This window comes from Fulmarus glacialis, unplaced genomic scaffold (assembly GCF_000690835.1).
Source record: "Fulmarus glacialis isolate BGI_N327 unplaced genomic scaffold, ASM69083v1 scaffold36578, whole genome shotgun sequence".
Taxonomy (NCBI): Eukaryota; Metazoa; Chordata; class Aves; order Procellariiformes; family Procellariidae; genus Fulmarus; species Fulmarus glacialis.
In genome coordinates, this window is record NW_009228301.1 from 15,214 (window position 1) to 28,987 (window position 13,774).

Consider the following 13,774-nt stretch of genomic DNA (forward strand, 5'->3'; position numbering starts at 1 on the left):
GTGAGGCGAGAGATCTTATGCCTAAAGACTGCTGTTCCCTTCTGTGTATCCTTAGGGGGAGACGCTGTCAATGTGTATAAAACCTGATGGGAGGGAATGAAGACAGTCAGATTCATCTCAGTAGCATCCACTGGCAGGACAAGAGACAATGGGCACAAATTTAAAAAGATTAAGTTCTGTCTGAGCAGGAGAAAACACTTTTTTACTGCGAGGGGGGTCCAACATAGGTTGTAGAGTGTCTGTGCAGGTTCAAAACCCAACTGGCAAGGTGCTGGGCAAAGTGGCTCTAGCTGACCCTGCTTGAGCAGTGAGTTGGATGAGGTGATCTCAAGAGGTCCCTTCCAATCCAAATGATTCTGTGAAGTGAAAGTGCCCCTGCTAGCTTCCAAGGCTTACCATGGTGTGCAACCCTGTCTTTATATGGTGTCCTTTCCCAGTGAAGGAAGATATGTAATTGCGTGCTACAGCGTGATAAATTTTAGACTATGTCTCTGACTCACTCTAGTAGTGTGAGGAGTCACCAAGCAGGGCTATGGAAGATGGTAGGACACTATGTACCTCAAGGCTGTGAGCTATCCTGAAAATAAATACTTCCCTAATGACTTGTAGCTGTGGATTTTTGATGGGGGAATATATCACTGCATGAGGAATAATAGCTGGCAAGCTTGCAGCCTGTTAAGATGCAGCTAACAAATTAGGGACAGCTAATGGGTAAAGGAGACAGTAAGTGAGAATTAAGAGCCTGCTAATAACATCAGTAATTATTTGAGGGAGACTATAGCTCAGAAGGTAGATGAGCATATAATGGGACCCACTGGAGATAATGCAGACTGGGTATTTAGTCTTTCAAATGGGGTCATCAGTCCCTAAAGACTTGACTCTGCAGGAGTGTATCACTCCTATTGTATGACTATTCTGTGTTTCTTGGACAGTAACTCAGTCCAGTTAAGAGAAAACAGTGTTAACATTGCTGGCCATTTCCAGTGGTGGTGGGAGGGAAAAACTAGAGAGACTTTAAAAATTCTCCTTGAAATACACTGCATTTATAATGGCTTTTCCATGGAAGTCTTCATGTTGTAATGGATACTTAAGGAAGTTTCATTCTAATTCAGAGTTAGTCTGTCAAATGATACACTTCTCAGAAAAATGTTCAGTTTAGCAAAGAACTTCTGTAAAAATGAGTGTTGAAAAGCAATCTTTTTTCTCCAAGTGAGACTAGTAAGTATTTGAGATGACAATGTATATGAATACACTGGGATGTGCGGTCCAAGTATAAAAAAAACCTGTCATGTTCAGCCAAAAGGGACAAAGCTGAAAAAACTTGGGTACTGCATAATAAATCTATGCTTAACAGAACTTTGAAAAGGAAATGGAATCATCCTTGGGACAGAGAGCTGATGGAGAGTTCATGAGTGTATTTTTATGTCATAGTATCTCCTCAGCTGTCTCTTTTCTACTTATTAGCTACCTTTGTCATTAGTACAGATTTGTGACTGGAGTGAGAACAACCATACTGCATCTACTCCAATTTCTGGTTTTGAAAAAAGTTCTTACTCTCCTACAAAAATAGTCACAGTTTGTCAGGTCATCTATTTGCTCTGAAAAACTGAGTCTTTGATAGCTGTGTATACACTAAAAAAATTTATTTTTAAGGACTTGCACTAAGTTTGCAAAGAAAAAATCAGAAGAAAATACTGGAGTGTGGGGATGGGGAAACTTTCTAGTTTCCCATAAGTGCAAGTCTGATATCATAGTGTCATTTTCAGAATATGTAAATGGCAGTTCTTACTTGAAATTGATGACTCCTTTCTAGCTGCTGCTTAGAAAAATACTTCCTGTGGCTTTTTTAATATCAACTATGGAGAAGAGGGCATTCATTTCGGTGTCTTAAACTTCAGAGTCCTGAGAATAGCATTCAAGAAATTGCACAAAGATCTAGTCCAAATGTACTACCTTAAGATGAGATTTTCAAAAGATGTGGAAAATTTGGTAAAGATGACTTTACTAAAGATGAGGCATATTCCCTGCAAAACTCTGGTTGGATGATATGATACAGTAACTCTTACTAACTTTATAACATTATTCAAAGTTTCAGTAGGCTATTGAAGAATGGGTCTGCATTTTACTGGATGCTTGATGTAGGCAGAGTAGCAGATAGTTCCTGCTCTAAGGTCTTGCCATACAAACAGGATATCATGCAGTGTCATGTAATGACAGTGCACTGCAGGTTGGCCTTTTGTTTTGTTCTTGGTTTTTTTTTTTAGGAGGAGCTGAACTGGAAATAAGAGTGAAAGAAAGGGCACAGGGAAAAGAAAGAGGATGAAAGAATATAAAATCAGGAGAATAGTGTGGGAGGAAAATAAGTTTGATGCAAACATCTAATAATTGGTGCGAGACAAAGTCCAACACTATTCTCTGAATAATACGAAGACCCTAGGGCTGGAGCCCCTGACTAGCTCCTGCAGGTTGTTCTCAAATGGCAAGGGTGGTAGTTGAGTTTGATACATTTCTAGTGGCCCCCACAACTGGAATAGAGTATTTAGATTGTTCCAATTGTGTAATCCTCATCTTGCAGATAAGACCTTTGGGTAGGCATGTACTTGCTCAGAAGTTCAACTTCGCTTAACAGCTCTCCATTCAGTATCCCTCCCTTAGTCATTCAGGTAGCCATCTTCTTGTGGTGCTGGCTGGTCCCTTTCATGACAAAGCAACCTTACAGAGGTCAGACAGGTATTCCCCTTCCTTCCAGGTCTGACAAGCCCTGAGTTCGGATTAGTTGCCTATTGTATCATTACAGCAATATGTCCCTGGTCCTGTGGCACCTTCTTAAGACACATGCTTTTTTGCAGTCAAAAATGCAACTAATGGCCCTTAGGGGAAGGAATTTCTGCTAGCTTTCTACGTCGGCAGGATTGTAGAAGAGTTGTCTGTTTCTGGAATGAGAGCTATTTCTTTTAAACTAAATTGAGAGTGTTTTTCAAGCAGCTACAATACACTGCTATTGAAATAAAAGGCAAAAAAGAGGTTCAGATCTTCCCCCCTCCTCCCCCAGTCTGTTATTGTGAAGCATTAGATAATTAGCAATCCCAGGAAGGCTGTGGGGTTTTTCAGTTCCCTCTGTTTCTAAGGTGTTTAAGCCTCTGACTACTTAAATGTTTTTTTTTTCCTCTTAAATAGCCACTGTTTTTGTAATATTAACTAAACTCAAAGCCTTTGAAAGAGACCTTTGAAGTTCCTTGTGTCCGAAGTGGAAATGCAGAGTTGTCTGTTGCTGCCAAACCATTCACACAGAATAGGAAAGTCATAATTCAAGGTCTACTCTAAAACTCTATGGTAAATGTAGTCTTTGATTCAAAAGGCCCTGAATATGCTTAAAAAGAAAGCTTCTTAATGGATTAGGATGTGTGAAAATTTCCAATAATTTGGAAGTGATTCACAAAGCAGTGTAATATGTCACTAGAATTTTTTCCTTTTTTTTAAGATGGTAGAATAAAGACAGACTGCATAATTGATTTGCATTTTCAACTCTGAGAATGTTGGGCATTTTTCCTTGGAATTAATATTGGCATTTATTTATACATGTTACATTTAAAAGGCTGCCAAGATAAAAAGTATTAGAGGATTGTCTTCTGTTGACTTTCACTAGGAGGAAGCCATCCCCACCAGCCAGGTTAACAGGCCAGTTTGCAAGATCGTCTGAAAGCAAGAGCAAATAAGCACTTTCAGCAATTCTTCCTGTTCTAATTATTCATTATTCTACTAGTAGGACAAGTTTTCTTCATTTTTTAAATAGGCTGGGATGCCCAGGCTAAACACGCAGGGAAGTTATGCCTCTCTGCCATCTTTTCCATCCTCTTCCACCCTCATGCTGTAGCATCATAATTGGATTGATGCTGTGGGGGTTTCTGCAGGCAGTGGCTTCCCCTAAAACCTCTTAGAATTCTTTTGTGATTCTTTACTGGGCTTTGGAAGAAATGCTACAGAAAATCTCCTTTACTTCTGGCAGCTTTTTCTTTCCCTTGAATTTGCCCATGTTCTACCCTTCCCTAAGGACACATTAGCTAAGGAGACACATCTCCACATACCCTGAAGAAATCTTCATGTGATCTAAGCTGGGGGTCCCTCACAGAATGGCCCAAATTGCTGTGCTGTAGATTCATCATTTATCTGGCATAAATTACACTTGAGGATGGGTTTTATTGCCAAGGTTCTCATAAATTGTCTTTGGCTACTGAAGAGAGGTATAAAATGGTTTTGCTGTTTTGCTCTGATTAAAGAGTAATCTTCACTACAAAAGCAAATTGGGAAAGGTGGGGGAAGGTTTCATATCCATGGTCCTTACTTTCTTGGCTGCCTCTGTCTAAAGATAAGTCTGCCTGCTGTGTTAGCAGTTAAAAAAAAAAAATCAGTCATTTGCTAGTGAAGCAGATTAGAAGCATGTACATCAATCCCAAGACCTTATTCCTCATCTGCATCTGACAGAAGAGTACCTTCTTGCAATCTGTGAAGTGTACGCAAGCAGCTATTGAGGTAATTTGCTGAATAGTCTTAAGCAAACTGGCAGTTTTTCAGAGAACATCTGATGCAATTACATTTTCTATCAGAAGCATTGAGGAAAATGCATCCAATATTCAAATGTATGTGTTTGTTCCTTTCTTCAGCCCTCATCCAGCCTTCTCTTCTGCGCCTAGCCAAAGTAGGATGTTTTCACCAAAAATGCTGATAGTTACATCCATTCACTGATAGCATAGTAGGATCAAAGGAGTCATATAAATGGTATTCTCCGCTTCAGCTGCCCTTTGTTTCTTCAAAGGGGAGAGGCAGAGCCTACCTTGCCAATCATGCCAAAGGGCAAAATTTCACTACTGACCTAGTATACCTCTCAAGCCTTTCCAGACAAGAGGCTTCTCTTAGCCTGTAAACATGTCCATAGTTCTGGATTGATTAGCTAGTTCAATAATTTTCATAAGAATCCACTCTCCTCCATTTTTAATAATTTCACCAATGAAACAATTAGGATCCAATATCAGTTTGTGCTTTTATCAGTCTTTGATCAAATTGAAATGAGAGTTTACATTTCCAATATGCCTTCAGAGAATAAACCGCACAAGAAACTCAACTTACCTGCTTAATCAGCCAATGCTAATAGTAGGTAGTTACGCTGTATGAGGTTTTCTTCAAGAAGCCCAGCTCAACTGAGTTAAGGCCACACAGTTTCAAAGGAGAAGGCAGAGGGAGAGTATCTATCTGTAAACCACAAGCTAATATCTTGCTACCAAGTGCTTCTGTGTACTTTCGTCCTGCTTTTCTAGATTTGACAGGGAAAACGCTAGCAACATACTCACTTAAAAACACCACAAAGAAATCCCAGCACTTTATGTTTTAAAGACAAGGTAAGCATTTATGTAAGATATGTACATATGAGAGAAACAATAGCTGTGGCTCATGTATGCTCTGAAAGTGGGTGAAGGCTCTAGGGATCACTATTCTGTAGATAATACATGACCTGTATTGTCTACTTCACCTGAGCTTTAAAATATGTTCCTCAGAATAGTTTACTTTTGTGTTTTCACAATTTTCATGTACAAAGTATTTTTTTTATTCCCCCAGGTAGAGATTTGAGTGGCGTAGTCAAAGGTCCACATTTTTGCATACTTGTCCTGGTTCCTCAGTTCTTACCACCAGTCTCCCCTTTGTGGATGCAAGCAATCCCAAAATAAACCTGCATATTCAACTTTTGAGTTTTTCTGTGAAAAGCACAGCCGCTGCTGCTCCTTCCTCATCTTATTGTTATTTTTCTGTTCAAAATATAGAGCAGGTGGGTTTAATTGAACTCCAGCAATTCTGCGCTTTTCTGGTCCACAGTCGTTCTTGTGAGAAGCTTCATCTTGCCAACAAACAGAGCTGCTCTTAAGTCCACTGCTCAAAAGTTGTCTTCTCTGTATCCTCTTGGGCAGTACTTTTGTCCTGAATCTCTGTGCTTGAGATAGTCCCCTGTTCCCCATGCTATGTCTACTATGATAGGTACCCAGCAACAAAGCTCTTCACCTCTTGAACAGAGTTTTTACCTCTTCAGTGAAGCTTAGAAGGCTGTTCAGGGCACCTACAGAGGACTCTTGAATATAGCCTATGTAAACCTGTTACCAGGCAGAAAACAGCCCCAGTTCAGATCCTTAATATTGCTCATGATACCTGTATATTCTAATTCACTCATCATGGGGAGGGCCTGTCTTCTCTGCTAACTTACAGCCCCACAGCAGATCCTAGCCAGGAAATCCTTTTCCAGATTTACTTACTCTTTTGCAATCTCAGTCATGTGGGGATGAAAACAAAAGTGGCATGTGAATTTTGAGCCATTCAGTCAGGTTACCCTGCAGCAATGAGTCTGACAGTCTCAGCTCAAATTAACTTACTGAAGAGGTTTTGGGATTTTGCCATCTATAATTCTTCCATTTTTTCTTGAAGACTTAAGTATTTAATTTTTATCCTAAGGTTTTTTTTTCCCCCAAACATCCTCTGATACAGGATGATTATGGTAAAATAAATACTTTTTCCACTATTCAGAGCAGTTTTGTAAGATTATTCAATTATAACTAACACTTTAGAAAAAGCATTGGAGCCTCACCTTTATGGGGACCTGTGCTCAAGCAAGGTCAGAACCTTGAGAGATACCTATGTAAAACGATGGGCCATACTTGTGAGTCAGATTCTACCTTCAGCTCCACCATATTGTTCTTCTGTCATGTGGAAGTCTGGGAAGAATCAGTAGCTTGAAGGTCCTATTGTCCTCCTGTCTGTGCTGACTTTTTCTTCCAGGATATTAACACTACACCAGGACATTAAGCCCTCAGCTCTCCTCCAGCTCACAGGTTTGCATGTAAGTAAGTAAATCAGATGAAAATTACATGACAGGAAAACTGATTTATGTATTGTCAACATTGAAGCACCCCTGCCTCTCCAATTTATACACTCCAACCAAAGGCCACTGAAGTCTTCTGTTAATTTCAGTGGTATCCGGATCAAGCCCTTGGTTGGTATATTGACCATCTGTGGGGTAGGTCCTGATATAGCATATTTTTAAGGATATGCTTAGTTCCATCCCTATTTAATAAAGCAATTAAGTGTATGATTAACTTGAGTAAGAGGTTGAAGCCTGTGCTGAAAGTCAAGTGTGAGCTTTACTGAACTGCCACTTAAATAGTAATTTACATTAGAGGCTATCCCTGTTCAGCATCTGAAAAATAGGGCTTCTGCTCCTGCAGACACACAGACCTGGTAGATATCACTGTGCTTACAGATCTTTCAGACCAGAGCTGTCTAAAACCCAACCATAAAGAAAAAAACCACTCTGGCTTGTTTGTGCCCAGTGATGTACACAGGTCCTTCATTTTACAGTAAATTCAGTTACCCTGCCTGAGGGCATTCATAATGAAAAACAGTTGTTTTGAAGTAAAAACTGATAGAAACCATTGAAAAAACAAACAGTGACAACAGTGCCTCAACTCACCATAACTGCTTCTTTTTCAAAGTCCAGGCAATTTATGTTTTGCTTTGCTGTCCAGAGGTCCTCAAAAAATTACTTCACTCCAGTAAGTACTATGCAAATTAACATTTCCACTAATAAAATATGCATGGCCATCTGAAATGCAAAACGTGTACATAAATTGCCAAGTGTTGGCTGAGGCATAGGAGATCTACGTATGACCTGAGCACATGAGAAGTAATTCAATCAGCTTAGCCCTCCGGATCGTCAGCTCAGCTAGTGCTATGAGGGGCTGCCTTACTTGAACAAACTCACACTTGCCAGAGACTAGAGATACTGATAAATGAGATCCAGTGAATCTCTGTGGTGGCCTAAGAAGTCACCTCCCCCGGTTACTGACTGTAGTCCTGTCTTGGAGGTTGCCCCTTTCCACAGCAAAACTAGCAGAACAGAATGTGTGCCCCACCTCAGCTGCTTTATTGCCATGGTCTGCTCCTTTTAAACTGCAGGTGAAGTGAAATTTAAGCTAAACCAATAGACTTCACACTGATGCTGTTGAGGCACTGACTACATTCTTTTCTTTTGACTTCACTGTGAGCATGACCAGCCACAAATACGAGGATAGTAACTCCTTAAATTATTGCAGAAAGGCATAATAAGCTCATCTATTGATACCCCAACAATCAACAGTAGCTTCATCTCAGCTGGTGCATGAAATCCTGTTACCCTCATGACCATTTATTCCTATGCCTGTGGCCTTTGTACTCTGTAGCACACTAGGGCATCGATCTTCTAAGCACAGCTTGTGAAGACCTGTGTTGTCTTTTTAATGGGAATGAGACTGCTGCTGGAAGAAAGGTGGCACATCAGCTCATGTTTATATGATTTTGGCCAAAATGTCTTCAGAAGGCTACTAAAACACCTCAGTTTTCTCTTTGTGGCTATTCAATCTTGAAGGCCCTTTATGGTATGCATAGTGAAAAGCAATATATGTCGCTGCTATTGTTAAACATCCTCTGAAAAATAGTCAAGATAAACAGTATTTTTTTTTTCTTCCCTTGTAAGCATTTAAAAGAACTAAGAGTATCTGCTAGATTTAGAAGGAGGTGTATTTTGGCGGTGTGGCTAGGACGAAATCAGATCGTAGATGAGCCAAAGTATGAATATTTCTGCAGCTGAAAACAGGAGCAAGTGGATTGGATGCATATCATGTCTATGTAGCAGAAAAATTATTTGTAAAATTCTTCTCTTGCTTAAATTACAATTCCGTAAAATTTAAAATGCCTTTAGCCCTTTCAGTAGAGGCTGATCCTAATCGCTTCAGTAGTAGCATGACTTCTCTGGCCTCTGCAATACAATTCCTGATTTACTGCAAGAGATCAAACTCAAGGCCACTGCAGCTCCATTTTACAACTTCACTCAAAATATCCTGTATGTTGTTTATTAAATTGCCAGCTATCCCTGCACAGGCAATACCAACCTATGGGTTGCTGTGCTTCCCATCTGTGGCTTCTGTACCCCACTGAATAGCCCCCTAGTAACACAACTTCCAGTAAAAAAAAAAAGCTAGTTTGATGTATTCTCACTGAAGAATGCTCATTACTCTACCACTGCAGTATTACAGAAAGTGAAATTGCTTTAGACAGAGTCACTGATATTAAAAAGCTTTAAGTTTACCTGACTGACTTTGCTAAATTTTGAAATAGAATAATCACTGTAGTCTCTTCTTCCAGCAGAACTAAATGATGGGCCATGCTGAGCAGCTGGAAAACAGTAAAGTCTCCAAACAGTACCATGCTTCACAAAATGAACATCTGTCATGGCCTGAGTTAGGCATCTAACGGAGTCTCTACATGATCTTCTGCAGGAAGGCTTAGGCTTTCTCTGCCCACATCCCAAGCAGGTGCAGGCTCCAGGCTGGAGAGAAGCCGAGCAGCCATGTTAGGGTGCCAATTACCATGACTTATGATTCCCAGCCTCCCAGCAGGATTACTAGATCAGGTTTGGCACTCCGCTGATGAGGACTACGCTCCTGGCTCAGAGTGGCTCATGTCCGGGAGACACTGCCCAGCAGAACCAGTGTGCGATATAGGTAGGATCTGTGGAAGAGATGGCCAAAATATTGCCTGACCTAAGCATTTCACCTCCCACACCCCAGCACGCTACCCCAGTAGACTGCAAATGTGATTCCCAGGTGCTTAATTCCCCTCATTCACTTCATAGGGATGATAGTGGGGTGCTGGTTGACAGCTGGCTGAACATGAGCCGGCAGTGTGCCCAGGTGGCCAAGAAGGCCAATGGCATCCTGGCCTGTATCAGAAATAGCGTGGCCAGCAGGAGGAGGGAGGTGATCGTGCCCCTGTACTCGGCCCTGGTGAGGCCGCACCTCGAATACTGTGTTCAGTTTTGGGCCCCTCACTACAAGAAGGACATTGAGGTGCTGGAGCGTGTCCAGAGAAGGGCAACGAAGCTGGTGAAGGGTCTAGAGAACAAGTCTTATGAGGAGCGGCTGAGGCAACTGGGGCTGTTTAGCCTGGAGAAGAGGAGGCTGAGGGGAGACCTCATCGCGCTCTACAACTACCTGAAAGGAGGTTGTAGCGAGGTGGGGGTTGGTCTCTTCTCCCAAGTGACAAGCGATAGGACAAGAGGAAATGGCCTCAAGTTGCGCCAAGGGAGGTTTAGACTGGACATTAGGAAAAACTTCTTTACTGAAAGAGTGGTCAGGCCTTGGAACAGGCTGCCCAGGGCAGTGGTAGAGTCACCATCCCTGGAAGTGTCTAAAAGACATGTAGATGAGGCGCTTAGGGACATGGTTTAGTGGGCATGGTGGTGTTGGGTTAACGGTTGGACTTGATGATCTTAGAGGTCTTTTCCAACTTTAATGATTCTATGATTCTGTGATTCTATGATAGGCACCTAACAGCGTTGTGAATGGCAGCATTCATTTTGCTTTCAGGTATGGCATTATTAAGCATTACAACATCCAAGCCCCTTTTTGGTCATGGCACTAAACGTGTTATTTTGGATCTTCCCTGAGGACCAGAATTTGATTTTTTTTAAAAAATCATATTTTATTAGGAAACATGTGCTTAGGGGTTTATTAATCTCTCTACAGCTGACACTCAAGCCCGTCTGTGCAGCAATTTGTAACAGTGCCACTAAGCCTGGCACTTTAATTATGGGATGCCAATTCTTGCTTCTCTGTTGTGAAGTGAACATAGAGTCATCACTGGTTTCTATTTTTGCATGAAAATGATTCACAATGTAGAATGTACTGTACTACAAAAGGGATGGAAGAAAATAGTTCCATGATACATGTTGGGAGACAGAAGCAATGGCTTGCTGCTGTGATTCATGCGTGTACTGCCCAGGCATACCAAAAATGGCTTTTTTCACAATTAGCTACAAAAATCTGTAAACCATAAAAGGAAAACCATCAGTCTAACAGCAAGTGATTCCGGCTGGCTGCTTGAAATAAAGGAAGGTGATAATTCACGGAGCGGGTGAAATGTCAAAACTTACTGGACATCTTCTCGTGATTAACTTCATAATCGGGCAGCCCAAACTGGCAGTCTTTGCTCTTAAACTGAAAAGACTTACTGCGCTTCAAAAATCAATACAGCCCGATGAGAACCGATCACTGATTCATTAACGGTTTGATTATGGCATCAGTGTCCTGTATACAGTCAGTTGTTGAGGACAGGGGCACCTAAGGGATGGCTGAACTGCAGCCCTGCTCCTCCAGGGAGTTGAGGGGCTGCTGCCCACGTATTCCCCGCGGAACAGACTTGGCAGAAAGAAGGCAGTGAGTAGGCTGAGCCCTGGCAGATTGCTCTTCCCCCAGCACAACTGAAAACAACACTGCTGAGAGCGCTTAGCCGGATGTCAGCTGAAATAATACGAAAATGTGGGTGTTGCTTCCCTCAACACGTCTGCGTTTTTGGGACCCCATCAAGCTTGGCATAACCGGGTGCATCTCAAGGACAGCATGCTCCTTCCAAGGCTTTTTATGAGGTCCGAGGATCTGTCATCTTTGACTAGGAGAAGTTTGCAGTAGCTGGAGATGGGGTGAACTCCAGCTATAGCTGATGATGTCCCTCTCATAATTTATAAGCAGAATATTTATTAACGCATGCCTCCTGAGAGCCTTTGACATATACTTGGGAATGACTCTGGGAAAATATATATGCAAATATAAGTATAGGAGCTTCTACTGGAAGACGCAATTTATTGCAGCCGCTAATTCACTTTTTTAAAACTAAGAATCAGCAGCGATAATGCTTGTGTACATTTTGTCCTTTGCCTGTCAGGAACTCATGCCTAACTCAGCCATGGTCTTGGCTGTATTTCTTACAGTAGATAGATAGGCCCTTTTCCCTTTTGGGGCTGAATCTATTTGCTGATCAACAATCTCAAGGTACCAGTAATTTCTAGATACCTGATGGAAATGAGAAGAGGTTTTTTATCCTGCAAAACAAATTATCTGTGCTTTATCTGTCACATTGATAGTTCTAGAAGGAACGGTATCTTTAAGAAATGAAATAAACATCAGTGTTTATTTGAAAGTATAGCAAAGGATCGTATTAATACAAATTATCATGGGACAGACTTTCTCAGTTAAGTAAATGCTAACCTTTTATTTGAAAATCCTTTAGGATCTCATTAACTGCTCCGTGCCAGGTGGCCTATTGTGGTAGGGGAGTCATTCTGAGTAAACAGCAACTTCTTAAGTGAGGTATAGATACTGCTATTATACAATAATTTGCAACAAATGATCTTTAGCACCCTTTAAAATTGCACTTCCAGCCTTGGAATTTCAGCCTGAATCTGGTGTGCTTTATTGACAGACTAGCTCTGTTTGGCTGCTGATTTCGAGAACAGCTTTACACTTTCTGTTTATTTTGATGTGTAATTGTTTCATGCCAGAAACCTTCTTGTTTGACCTCGAGCTAACAACTAGTTATAAATGGCATCCATGCTGAAGTTTTTGATCATATACCTGACGTAATCTCATAAGCAACTGCTCCCTTCTGAATCTCATAATAATAATAATGACACAAACTGACGCACTAGTGCAGTGCCACTATCTGTGGGGGCTAGCTCTTCAATTTCATAAATGCATATCAACATCCTGTGAATGGCTTAAAATACAGTTACAGTCAGGAAAAGGATTTGTAAAAGCAATGTCTCTGTGTTCTATATTAATTCTGAATTATAAACATAGCAAAATATACACAAGTCCTACTTTCCGGATGGTTTTTTTTATCCTGGTATTAACTGTCAGGAGAAAGCTCTATGCTATTAACAGTCTCATGTCTATTGCTAAATGTCAGCTTCTCCACATATAAGAATTTTTTTTTGTCACTTCTGCATTTTGTATTTCCAACATTCATTTAATTTAAAAAAAAAACCAGTCTTTTAACAGTCATGATCCGGAGGGTCTGTGACTGTCAGGATTAAGGGCTTCTGCGTTTTTTTCCTGGGGTCCTGACCATGCCAGGAAATGCCTTTTCCATTAATCATTTTTGCTTAACTAACCATCCCCAAGTCAAATTTGCTAAGCTTATAAATTAAGGGCCCAATCTTTTGTTAGCTGTTACTCAGGGAAATCACAGCACTTTTTGGCTTAGCTCAGTGAGAAGGATCACAGGCCTCCAAAACCAATTTTGTTATGCTTTTCCCCTCCCCTGCTGCTAACGGGTGAAGGCCTAAGCAGGGCTCTGAAGCGGCCTTGTAGTTTCAGGACAGCCCTGGGGTTGCCGGTGAGGGTCAGAACCAGCGCTGCCCCGGAGGTGCAGGCTGCCACCACCCAAGCAGGCTGCGGGCTCCATCTCCTGCGTTCAGCTCCCTTCGCCCTAGTCCAGATGTGGCTGTCTTGTACTTCTGCCTCGAGCACTCTGGTCCACTTCTGCAAAGCTTTGAAGCTTGTTTTTGTAGTGCTCAGTCACTGCAGTGTTTGTTTTACCACTTGAGCGGTATGCTGGCTCGTTGTGGATTACGTCCATGGCTGGCTTCCCTCAGTAGCTCTGCTGCTTGCTTTCCACAGCGCACCAGAACCTTGTGTTTAGAAGGAAACCTTCTTACTCTTCCTCGTTCCAAAAGCAGAAAGTAATTTCTCTCTTCCCGGCCTTGCCTGACCAATTGGTCTTTGCTTTGATGAAGGAGAAAACATAAATAATTTCACAGCCATTCCCACGTGGCATAACAACCTCCAGCCAAATGGATTTGTTCACAGCTCCCTCTGACCAGGATATTCGAATCTGCCAAACGCATATAGGAATGTCTCTGCAA